Here is a 13,245-nt window from a genome sequence, read left to right as displayed (position 1 = left end):
AGAAGACGATGGGAGATGTTTTCTGTGCTCCCGCAGGTTTTCCTTGCCAGACAGAGTGGAAAAGCTTTCTGCTAGGATGTAGACCACAAAAGACGCTAAAGACGAAGGTACGATGCTCTCCGGAGCTAAGAGCCGCTGCCGGGCTTCTTTCGGCAGAAGCGGCGCTAAGAGAGCACTGTGAGCGGTACAATGGTCTTTGCGCGAAGAAGCCGCTTCTTCGGCTCCGGGAGCCGGAGAGAGCGGCAGCATCGCAAAGGTGAAGAAGGAAGCTGTACAACACTGGGATTGTGTGCGCAGCTTGCCAACTGATAGAAAACAGTACCTTACACTTTCCTGACGTTTCCAATCACATGAATCTTCGATTGGAAGCTGTTTTGGACAACTTTTCTTTCCTTCATGCCAAACACTTGGCAGACCTCCGTGCAACGTCCAGAAGACGATGGGAGATGTTTTCTGTGCTCCCGCAGGTTTTCCTTGCCAGACAGAGTGGAAAAGCTTTCTGCTAGGATGTAGACCACAAAAGACGCTAAAGACGAAGGTACGATGCTCTCCGGAGCTAAGAGCCGCTGCCGGGCTTCTTTCGGCAGAAGCGGCGCTAAGAGAGCACTGTGAGCGGTACAATGGTCTTTGCGCGAAGAAGCCGCTTCTTCGGCTCCGGGAGCCGGAGAGAGCGGCAGCATCGGAAAGGTGAAGAAGGAAGCTGTACAACACTGGGATTGTGTGCGCAGCTTGCCAACTGATAGAAAACAGTACCTTACACTTTCCTGACGTTTCCAATCACATGAATCTTCGATTGGAAGCTGTTTTGGACAACTTTTCTTTCCTTCATGCCAAACACTTGGCAGACCTCCGTGCAACGTCCAGAAGACGATGGGAGATGTTTTCTGTGCTCCCGCAGGTTTTCCTTGCCAGACAGAGTGGAAAAGCTTTCTGCTAGGATGTAGACCACAAAAGACGCTAAAGACGAAGGTACGATGCTCTCCGGAGCTAAGAGCCGCTGCCGGGCTTCTTTCGGCAGAAGCGGCGCTAAGAGAGCACTGTGAGCGGTACAATCGTCTTTGCGCGAAGAAGCCGCTTCTTCGGCTCCGGGAGCCGGAGAGAGCGGCAGCATCGGAAAGGTGAAGAAGGAAGCTGTACAACACTGGGATTGTGTGCGCAGCTTGCCAACTGATAGAAAACAGTACCTTACACTTTCCTGACGTTTCCAATCACATGAATCTTCGATTGGAAGCTGTTTTGGACAACTTTTCTTTCCTTCATGCCAAACACTTGGCAGACCTCCGTGTAACGTCCAGAAGACGATGGGAGATGTTTTCTGTGCTCGCGCAGGTTTTCCTTGCCAGACAGAGTGGAAAAGCTTTCTGCTAGGATGTAGACCACAAAAGACACTAAAGACCAAGGTACGATGCTCTCCGGAGCTAAGAGCCGCTGCCGGGCTTCTTTCGGCAGAAGCGGCGCTAAGAGAGCACTGTGAGCGGTACAATGGTCTTTGCGCGAAGAAGCCGCTTCTTCGGCTCCGGGAGCCGGAGAGAGCGGCAGCATCGGAAAGGTGAAGAAGGAAGCTGTACAACACTGGGATTGTGTGCGCAGCTTGCCAACTGATAGAAAACAGTACCTTACACTTTCCTGACGTTTCCAATCACATGAATCTTCGATTGGAAGCTGTTTTGGACAACTTTTCTTTCCTTCATGCCAAACACTTGGCAGACCTCCGTGCAACGTCCAGAAGACGATGGGAGATGTTTTCTGTGCTCCCGCAGGTTTTCCTTGCCAGACAGAGTGGAAAAGCTTTCTGCTAGGATGTAGACCACAAAAGACGCTAAAGACCAAGGTACGATGCTCTCCGGAGCTAAGAGCCGCTGCCGGGCTTCTTTCGGCAGAAGCGGCGCTAAGAGAGCACTGTGAGCGGTACAATCGTCTTTGCGCGAAGAAGCCGCTTCTTCGGCTCCGGGAGCCGGAGAGAGCGGCAGCATCGGAAAGGTGAAGAAGGAAGCTGTACAACACTGGGATTGTGTGCGCAGCTTGCCAACTGATAGAAAACAGTACCTTACACTTTCCTGACGTTTCCAATCACATGAATCTTCGATTGGAAGCTGTTTTGGACAACTTTTCTTCCCTTCATGCCAAACACTTGGCAGACCTCCGTGCAACGTCCAGAAGACGATGGGAGATGTTTTCTGTGCTCCCGCAGGTTTTCCTTGCCAGACAGAGTGGAAAAGCTTTCTGCTAGGATGTAGACCACAAAAGACGCTAAAGACGAAGGTACGATGCTCTCCGGAGCTAAGAGCCGCTGCCGGGCTTCTTTCGGCAGAAGCGGCGCTAAGAGAGCACTGTGAGCGGTACAATCGTCTTTGCGCGAAGAAGCCGCTTCTTCGGCTCCGGGAGCCGGAGAGAGCGGCAGCATCGGAAAGGTGAAGAAGGAAGCTGTACAACACTGGGATTGTGTGCGCAGCTTGCCAACTGATAGAAAACAGTACCTTACACTTTCCTGACGTTTCCAATCACATGAATCTTCGATTGGAAGCTGTTTTGGACAACTTTTCTTTCCTTCATGCCAAACACTTGGCAGACCTCCGTGCAACGTCCAGAAGACGATGGGAGATGTTTTCTGTGCTCCCGCAGGTTTTCCTTGCCAGACAGAGTGGAAAAGCTTTCTGCTAGGATGTAGACCACAAAAGACGCTAAAGACGAAGGTACGATGCTCTCCGGAGCTAAGAGCCGCTGCCGGGCTTCTTTCGGCAGAAGCGGCGCTAAGAGAGCACTGTGAGCGGTACAATCGTCTTTGCGCGAAGAAGCCGCTTCTTCGGCTCCGGGAGCCGGAGAGAGCGGCAGCATCGGAAAGGTGAAGAAGGAAGCTGTACAACACTGGGATTGTGTGCGCAGCTTGCCAACTGATAGAAAACAGTACCTTACACTTTCCTGACGTTTCCAATCACATGAATCTTCGATTGGAAGCTGTTTTGGACAACTTTTCTTTCCTTCATGCCAAACACTTGGCAGACCTCCGTGCAACGTCCAGAAGACGATGGGAGATGTTTTCTGTGCTCCCGCAGGTTTTCCTTGCCAGACAGAGTGGAAAAGCTTTCTGCTAGGATGTAGACCACAAAAGACGCTAAAGACGAAGGTACGATGCTCTCCGGAGCTAAGAGCCGCTGCCGGGCTTCTTTCGGCAGAAGCGGCGCTAAGAGAGCACTGTGAGCGGTACAATGGTCTTTGCGCGAAGAAGCCGCTTCTTCGGCTCCGGGAGCCGGAGAGAGCGGCAGCATCGGAAAGGTGAAGAAGGAAGCTGTACAACACTGGGATTGTGTGCGCAGCTTGCCAACTGATAGAAAACAGTACCTTACACTTTCCTGACGTTTCCAATCACATGAATCTTCGATTGGAAGCTGTTTTGGACAACTTTTCTTTCCTTCATGCCAAACACTTGGCAGACCTCCGTGCAACGTCCAGAAGACGATGGGAGATGTTTTCTGTGCTCCCGCAGGTTTTCCTTGCCAGACAGAGTGGAAAAGCTTTCTGCTAGGATGTAGACCACAAAAGACGCTAAAGACGAAGGTACGATGCTCTCCGGAGCTAAGAGCCGCTGCCGGGCTTCTTTCGGCAGAAGCGGCGCTAAGAGAGCACTGTGAGCGGTACAATCGTCTTTGCGCGAAGAAGCCGCTTCTTCGGCTCCGGGAGCCGGAGAGAGCGGCAGCATCGGAAAGGTGAAGAAGGAAGCTGTACAACACTGGGATTGTGTGCGCAGCTTGCCAACTGATAGAAAACAGTACCTTACTCTTTCCTGATGTTTCCAATCACATGAATCTTCGATTGGAAGCTGTTTTGGACAACTTTTCTTTCCTTCATGCCAAACACTTGGCAGACCTCCGTGCAACGTCCAGAAGACGATGGGAGATGTTTTCTGTGCTCCCGCAGGTTTTCCTTGCCAGACAGAGTGGAAAAGCTTTCTGCTAGGATGTAGACCACAAAAGACGCTAAAGACGAAGGTACGATGCTCTCCGGAGCTAAGAGCCGCTGCCGGGCTTCTTTCGGCAGAAGCGGCGCTAAGAGAGCACTGTGAGCGGTACAATCGTCTTTGCGCGAAGAAGCCGCTTCTTCGGCTCCGGGAGCCGGAGAGAGCGGCAGCATCGGAAAGGTGAAGAAGGAAGCTGTACAACACTGGGATTGTGTGCGCAGCTTGCCAACTGATAGAAAACAGTACCTTACACTTTCCTGACGTTTCCAATCACATGAATCTTCGATTGGAAGCTGTTTTGGACAACTTTTCTTTCCTTCATGCCAAACACTTGGCAGACCTCCGTGCAACGTCCAGAAGACGATGGGAGATGTTTTCTGTGCTCCCGCAGGTTTTCCTTGCCAGACAGAGTGGAAAAGCTTTCTGCTAGGATGTAGACCACAAAAGACGCTAAAGACGAAGGTACGATGCTCTCCGGAGATAAGAGCCGCTGCCGGGCTTCTTTCGGCAGAAGCGGCGCTTAGAGAGCACTTGAGCGGTACAATCGTCTTTGCGCGAAGAAGCCGCTTCTTCGGCTCCGGGAGCCGGAGAGAGCGGCAGCATCGGAAAGGTGAAGAAGGAAGCTGTACAACACTGGGATTGTGTGCGCAGCTTGCCAACTGATAGAAAACAGTACCTTACACTTTCCTGACGTTTCCAATCACATGAATCTTCGATTGGAAGCTGTTTTGGACAACTTTTCTTTCCTTCATGCCAAACACTTGGCAGACCTCCGTGCAACGTCCAGAAGACGATGGGAGATGTTTTCTGTGCTCCCGCAGGTTTTCCTTGCCAGACAGAGTGGAAAAGCTTTCTGCTAGGATGTAGACCACAAAAGACGCTAAAGAACAAGGTACGATGCTCTCCGGAGCTAAGAGCCGCTGCCGGGCTTCTTTCGGCAGAAGCGGCGCTAAGAGAGCACTGTGAGCGGTACAATGGTCTTTGCGCGAAGAAGCCGCTTCTTCGGCTCCGGGAGCCGGAGAGAGCGGCAGCATCGGAAAGGTGAAGAAGGAAGCTGTACAACACTGGGATTGTGTGCGCAGCTTGCCAACTGATAGAAAACAGTACCTTACACTTTCCTGACGTTTCCAATCACATGAATCTTCGATTGGAAGCTGTTTTGGACAACTTTTCTTTCCTTCATGCCAAACACTTGGCAGACCTCCGTGCAACGTCCAGAAGACGATGGGAGATGTTTTCTGTGCTCCCGCAGGTTTTCCTTGCCAGACAGAGTGGAAAAGCTTTCTGCTAGGATGTAGACCACAAAAGACGCTAAAGACGAAGGTACGATGCTCTCCGGAGCTAAGAGCCGCTGCCGGGCTTCTTTCGGCAGAAGCGGCGCTAAGAGAGCACTGTGAGCGGTACAATGGTCTTTGCGCGAAGAAGCCGCTTCTTCGGCTCCGGGAGCCGGAGAGAGCGGCAGCATCGGAAAGGTGAAGAAGGAAGCTGTACAACACTGGGATTGTGTGCGCAGCTTGCCAACTGATAGAAAACAGTACCTTACACTTTCCTGACGTTTCCAATCACATGAATCTTCGATTGGAAGCTGTTTTGGACAACTTTTCTTTCCTTCATGCCAAACACTTGGCAGACCTCCGTGCAACGTCCAGAAGACGATGGGAGATGTTTTCTGTGCTCGCGCAGGTTTTCCTTGCCAGACAGAGTGGAAAAGCTTTCTGCTAGGATGTAGACCACAAAAGACGCTAAAGACGAAGGTACGATGCTCTCCGGAGCTAAGAGCCGCTGCCGGGCTTCTTTCGGCAGAAGCGGCGCTAAGAGAGCACTGTGAGCGGTACAATGGTCTTTGCGCGAAGAAGCCGCTTCTTCGGCTCCGGGAGCCGGAGAGAGCGGCAGCATCGGAAAGGTGAAGAAGGAAGCTGTACAACACTGGGATTGTGTGCGCAGCTTGCCAACTGATAGAAAACAGTACCTTACACTTTCCTGACGTTTCCAATCACATGAATCTTCGATTGGAAGCTGTTTTGGACAACTTTTCTTTCCTTCATGCCAAACACTTGGCAGACCTCCGTGCAACGTCCAGAAGACGATGGGAGATGTTTTCTGTGCTCCCGCAGGTTTTCCTTGCCAGACAGAGTGGAAAAGCTTTCTGCTAGGATGTAGACCACAAAAGACGCTAAAGACGAAGGTACGATGCTCTCCGGAGCTAAGAGCCGCTGCCGGGCTTCTTTCGGCAGAAGCGGCGCTAAGAGAGCACTGTGAGCGGTACAATGGTCTTTGCGCGAAGAAGCCGCTTCTTCGGCTCCGGGAGCCGGAGAGAGCGGCAGCATCGGAAAGGTGAAGAAGGAAGCTGTACAACACTGGGATTGTGTGCGCAGCTTGCCAACTGATAGAAAACAGTACCTTACACTTTCCTGACGTTTCCAATCACATGAATCTTCGATTGGAAGCTGTTTTGGACAACTTTTCTTTCCTTCATGCCAAACACTTGGCAGACCTCCGTGCAACGTCCAGAAGACGATGGGAGATGTTTTCTGTGCTCCCGCAGGTTTTCCTTGCCAGACAGAGTGGAAAAGCTTTCTGCTAGGATGTAGACCACAAAAGACGCTAAAGACCAAGGTACGATGCTCTCCGGAGCTAAGAGCCGCTGCCGGGCTTCTTTCGGCAGAAGCGGCGCTAAGAGAGCACTGTGAGCGGTACAATGGTCTTTGCGCGAAGAAGCCGCTTCTTCGGCTCCGGGAGCCGGAGAGAGCGGCAGCATCGGAAAGGTGAAGAAGGAAGCTGTACAACACTGGGATTGTGTGCGCAGCTTGCCAACTGATAGAAAACAGTACCTTACACTTTCCTGACGTTTCCAATCACATGAATCTTCGATTGGAAGCTGTTTTGGACAACTTTTCTTTCCTTCATGCCAAACACTTGGCAGACCTCCGTGCAACGTCCAGAAGACGATGGGAGATGTTTTCTGTGCTCGCGCAGGTTTTCCTTGCCAGACAGAGTGGAAAAGCTTTCTGCTAGGATGTAGACCACAAAAGACACTAAAGACCAAGGTACGATGCTCTCCGGAGCTAAGAGCCGCTGCCGGGCTTCTTTCGGCAGAAGCGGCGCTAAGAGAGCACTGTGAGCGGTACAATCGTCTTTGCGCGAAGAAGCCGCTTCTTCGGCTCCGGGAGCCGGAGAGAGCGGCAGCATCGGAAAGGTGAAGAAGGAAGCTGTACAACACTGGGATTGTGTGCGCAGCTTGCCAACTGATAGAAAACAGTACCTTACTCTTTCCTGATGTTTCCAATCACATGAATCTTCGATTGGAAGCTGTTTTGGACAACTTTTCTTTCCTTCATGCCAAACACTTGGCAGACCTCCGTGCAACGTCCAGAAGACGATGGGAGATGTTTTCTGTGCTCCCGCAGGTTTTCATTGCCAGACAGAGTGGAAAAGCTTTCTGCTAGGATGTAGACCACAAAAGACGCTAAAGACCAAGGTACGATGCTCTCCGGAGCTAAGAGCCGCTGCCGGGCTTCTTTCGGCAGAAGCGGCGCTAAGAGAGCACTGTGAGCGGTACAATCGTCTTTGCGCGAAGAAGCCGCTTCTTCGGCTCCGGGAGCCGGAGAGAGCGGCAGCATCGGAAAGGTGAAGAAGGAAGCTGTACAACACTGGGATTGTGTGCGCAGCTTGCCAACTGATAGAAAACAGTACCTTACACTTTCCTGACGTTTCCAATCACATGAATCTTCGATTGGAAGCTGTTTTGGACAACTTTTCTTTCCTTCATGCCAAACACTTGGCAGACCTCCGTGCAACGTCCAGAAGACGATGGGAGATGTTTTCTGTGCTCCCGCAGGTTTTCCTTGCCAGACAGAGTGGAAAAGCTTTCTGCTAGGATGTAGACCACAAAAGACGCTAAAGACGAAGGTACGATGCTCTCCGGAGCTAAGAGCCGCTGCCGGGCTTCTTTCGGCAGAAGCGGCGCTTAGAGAGCACTTGAGCGGTACAATCGTCTTTGCGCGAAGAAGCCGCTTCTTCGGCTCCGGGAGCCGGAGAGAGCGGCAGCATCGGAAAGGTGAAGAAGGAAGCTGTACAACACTGGGATTGTGTGCGCAGCTTGCCAACTGATAGAAAACAGTACCTTACTCTTTCCTGATGTTTCCAATCACATGAATCTTCGATTGGAAGCTGTTTTGGACAACTTTTCTTTCCTTCATGCCAAACACTTGGCAGACCTCCGTGCAACGTCCAGAAGACGATGGGAGATGTTTTCTGTGCTCCCGCAGGTTTTCCTTGCCAGACAGAGTGGAAAAGCTTTCTGCTAGGATGTAGACCACAAAAGACGCTAAAGACCAAGGTACGATGCTCTCCGGAGCTAAGAGCCGCTCCCGGGCTTCTTTCGGCAGAAGCGGCGCTAAGAGAGCACTGTGAGCGGTACAATCGTCTTTGCGCGAAGAAGCCGCTTCTTCGGCTCCGGGAGCCGGAGAGAGCGGCAGCATCGCAAAGGTGAAGAAGGAAGCTGTACAACACTGGGATTGTGTGCGCAGCTTGCCAACTGATAGAAAACAGTACCTTACACTTTCCTGACGTTTCCAATCACATGAATCTTCGATTGGAAGCTGTTTTGGACAACTTTTCTTTCCTTCATGCCAAACACTTGGCAGACCTCCGTGCAACGTCCAGAAGACGATGGGAGATGTTTTCTTTGCTCCCGCAGGTTTTCCTTGCCAGACAGAGTGGAAAAGCTTTCTGCTAGGATGTAGACCACAAAAGACACTAAAGACCAAGGTACGATGCTCTCCGGAGCTAAGAGCCGCTGCCGGGCTTCTTTCGGCAGAAGCGGCGCTAAGAGAGCACTGTGAGCGGTACAATCGTCTTTGCGCGAAGAAGCCGCTTCTTCGGCTCCGGGAGCCGGAGAGAGCGGCAGCATCGGAAAGGTGAAGAAGGAAGCTGTACAACACTGGGATTGTGTGCGCAGCTTGCCAACTGATAGAAAACAGTACCTTACACTTTCCTGACATTTCCAATCACATGAATCTTCGATTGGAAGCTGTTTTGGACAACTTTTCTTTTCTTCATGCCAAACACTTGGCAGACCTCCGTGCAACGTCCAGAAGACGATGGGAGATGTTTTCTGTGCTCGCGCAGGTTTTCCTTGCCAGACAGAGTGGAAAAGCTTTCTGCTAGGATGTAGACCACAAAAGACGGTAAAGACCAAGGTACGATGCTCTCCGGAGCTAAGAGCCGCTGCCGGGCTTCTTTCGGCAGAAGCGGCGCTAAGAGAGCACTGTGAGCGGTACAATGGTCTTTGCGCGAAGAAGCCGCTTCTTCGGCTCCGGGAGCCGGAGAGAGCGGCAGCATCGGAAAGGTGAAGAAGGAAGCTGTACAACACTGGGATTGTGTGCGCAGCTTGCCAACTGATAGAAAACAGTACCTTACACTTTCCTGACGTTTCCAATCACATGAATCTTCGATTGGAAGCTGTTTTGGACAACTTTTCTTTCCTTCATGCCAAACACTTGGCAGACCTCCGTGCAACGTCCAGAAGACGATGGGAGATGTTTTCTGTGCTCCCGCAGGTTTTCCTTGCCAGACAGAGTGGAAAAGCTTTCTGCTAGGAAGTAGACCACAAAAGACGCTAAAGACGAAGGTACGATGCTCTCCGGAGCTAAGAGCCGCTGCCGGGCTTCTTTCGGCAGAAGCGGCGCTAAGAGAGCACTGTGAGCGGTACAATCGTCTTTGCGCGAAGAAGCCGCTTCTTCGGCTCCGGGAGCTGGAGAGAGCGGCAGCATCGGAAAGGTGAAGAAGGAAGCTGTACAACACTGGGATTGTGTGCGCAGCTTGCCAACTGATAGAAAACAGTACCTTACACTTTCCTGACGTTTCCAATCACATGAATCTTCGATTGGAAGCTGTTTTGGACAACTTTTCTTTCCTTCATGCCAAACACTTGGCAGACCTCCGTGCAACGTCCAGAAGACGATGGGAGATGTTTTCTGTGCTCCCGCAGGTTTTCCTTGCCAGACAGAGTGGAAAAGCTTTCTGCTAGGATGTAGACCACAAAAGACACTAAAGACCAAGGTACGATGCTCTCCGGAGCTAAGAGCCGCTGCCGGGCTTCTTTCGGCAGAAGCGGCGCTAAGAGAGCACTGTGAGTGGTACAATCGTCTTTGCGCGAAGAAGCCGCTTCTTCGGCTCCGGGAGCCGGAGAGAGCGGCAGCATCGGAAAGGTGAAGAAGGAAGCTGTACAACACTGGGATTGTGTGCGCAGCTTGCCAACTGATAGAAAACAGTACCTTACACTTTCCTGACGTTTCCAATCACATGAATCTTCGATTGGAAGCTGTTTTGGACAACTTTTCTTTCCTTCATGCCAAACACTTGGCAGACCTCCGTGCAACGTCCAGAAGACGATGGGAGATGTTTTCTGTGCTCCCGCAGGTTTTCCTTGCCAGACAGAGTGGAAAAGCTTTCTGCTAGGATGTAGACCACAAAAGACGGTAAAGACCAAGGTACGATGCTCTCCGGAGCTAAGAGCCGCTGCCGGGCTTCTTTCGGCAGAAGCGGCGCTAAGAGAGCACTGTGAGCGGTACAATGGTCTTTGCGCGAAGAAGCCGCTTCTTCGGCTCCGGGAGCCGGAGAGAGCGGCAGCATCGGAAAGGTGAAGAAGGAAGCTGTACAACACTGGGATTGTGTGCGCAGCTTGCCAACTGATAGAAAACAGTACCTTACACTTTCCTGACGTTTCCAATCACATGAATCTTCGATTGGAAGCTGTTTTGGACAACTTTTCTTTCCTTCATGCCAAACACTTGGCAGACCTCCGTGCAACGTCCAGAAGACGATGGGAGATGTTTTCTGTGCTCCCGCAGGTTTTCCTTGCCAGACAGAGTGGAAAAGCTTTCTGCTAGGAAGTAGACCACAAAAGACGCTAAAGACGAAGGTACGATGCTCTCCGGAGCTAAGAGCCGCTGCCGGGCTTCTTTCGGCAGAAGCGGCGCTAAGAGAGCACTGTGAGCGGTACAATCGTCTTTGCGCGAAGAAGCCGCTTCTTCGGCTCCGGGAGCTGGAGAGAGCGGCAGCATCGGAAAGGTGAAGAAGGAAGCTGTACAACACTGGGATTGTGTGCGCAGCTTGCCAACTGATAGAAAACAGTACCTTACACTTTCCTGACGTTTCCAATCACATGAATCTTCGATTGGAAGCTGTTTTGGACAACTTTTCTTTCCTTCATGCCAAACACTTGGCAGACCTCCGTGCAACGTCCAGAAGACGATGGGAGATGTTTTCTGTGCTCCCGCAGGTTTTCCTTGCCAGACAGAGTGGAAAAGCTTTCTGCTAGGATGTAGACCACAAAAGACACTAAAGACCAAGGTACGATGCTCTCCGGAGCTAAGAGCCGCTGCCGGGCTTCTTTCGGCAGAAGCGGCGCTAAGAGAGCACTGTGAGTGGTACAATCGTCTTTGCGCGAAGAAGCCGCTTCTTCGGCTCCGGGAGCCGGAGAGAGCGGCAGCATCGGAAAGGTGAAGAAGGAAGCTGTACAACACTGGGATTGTGTGCGCAGCTTGCCAACTGATAGAAAACAGTACCTTACACTTTCCTGACGTTTCCAATCACATGAATCTTCGATTGGAAGCTGTTTTGGACAACTTTTCTTTCCTTCATGCCAAACACTTGGCAGACCTCCGTGCAACGTCCAGAAGACGATGGGAGATGTTTTCTGTGCTCCCGCAGGTTTTCCTTGCCAGACAGAGTGGAAAAGCTTTCTGCTAGGATGTAGACCACAAAAGACGCTAAAGACCAAGGTACGATGCTCTCCGGAGCTAAGAGCCGCTGCCGGGCTTCTTTCGGCAGAAGCGGCGCTAAGAGAGCACTGTGAGCGGTACAATGGTCTTTGCGCGAAGAAGCCGCTTCTTCGGCTCCGGGAGCCGGAGAGAGCGGCAGCATCGGAAAGGTGAAGAAGGAAGCTGTACAACACTGGGATTGTGTGCGCAGCTTGCCAACTGATAGAAAACAGTACCTTACACTTTCCTGACGTTTCCAATCACATGAATCTTCGATTGGAAGCTGTTTTGGACAACTTTTCTTCCCTTCATGCCAAACACTTGGCAGACCTCCGTGCAACGTCCAGAAGACGATGGGAGATGTTTTCTGTGCTCCCGCAGGTTTTCCTTGCCAGACAGAGTGGAAAAGCTTTCTGCTAGGATGTAGAACACAAAAGACGCTAAAGACGAAGGTACGATGCTCTCCGGAGCTAAGAGCCGCTGCCGGGCTTCTTTCGGCAGAAGCGGCGCTAAGAGAGCACTGTGAGCGGTACAATCGTCTTTGCGCGAAGAAGCCGCTTCTTCGGCTCCGGGAGCCGGAGAGAGCGGCAGCATCGGAAAGGTGAAGAAGGAAGCTGTACAACACTGGGATTGTGTGCGCAGCTTGCCAACTGATAGAAAACAGTACCTTACACTTTCCTGACGTTTCCAATCACATGAATCTTCGATTGGAAGCTGTTTTGGACAACTTTTCTTTCCTTCATGCCAAACACTTGGCAGACCTCCGTGCAACGTCCAGAAGACGATGGGAGATGTTTTCTGTGCTCCCGCAGGTTTTCCTTGCCAGACAGAGTGGAAAAGCTTTCTGCTAGGATGTAGACCACAAAAGACGCTAAAGACGAAGGTACGATGCTCTCCGGAGCTAAGCGCCGCTGCCGGGCTTCTTTCGGCAGAAGCGGCGCTAAGAGAGCACTGTGAGCGGTACAATCGTCTTTGCGCGAAGAAGCCGCTTCTTCGGCTCCGGGAGCCGGAGAGAGCGGCAGCATCGGAAAGGTGAAGAAGGAAGCTGTACAACACTGGGATTGTGTGCGCAGCTTGCCAACTGATAGAAAACAGTACCTTACACTTTCCTGACGTTTCCAATCACATGAATCTTCGATTGGAAGCTGTTTTGGACAACTTTTCTTTCCTTCATGCCAAACACTTGGCAGACCTCCGTGCAACGTCCAGAAGACGATGGGAGATGTTTTCTGTGCTCCCGCAGGTTTTCCTTGCCAGACAGAGTGGAAAAGCTTTCTGCTAGGATGTAGACCACAAAAGACGCTAAAGACGAAGGTACGATGCTCTCCGGAGCTAAGAGCCGCTGCCGGGCTTCTTTCGGCAGAAGCGGCGCTAAGAGAGCACTGTGAGCGGTACAATCGTCTTTGCGCGAAGAAGCCGCTTCTTCGGCTCCGGGAGCCGGAGAGAGCGGCAGCATCGGAAAGGTGAAGAAGGAAGCTGTACAACACTGGGATTGTGTGCGCAGCTTGCCAACTAATAGAAAAC

Source organism: Ammospiza nelsoni, chromosome 15 (genome assembly GCF_027579445.1).
Source record: "Ammospiza nelsoni isolate bAmmNel1 chromosome 15, bAmmNel1.pri, whole genome shotgun sequence".
NCBI lineage: Eukaryota > Metazoa > Chordata > Aves > Passeriformes > Passerellidae > Ammospiza > Ammospiza nelsoni.
Note: the sequence above shows the minus strand (reverse complement) of the source record.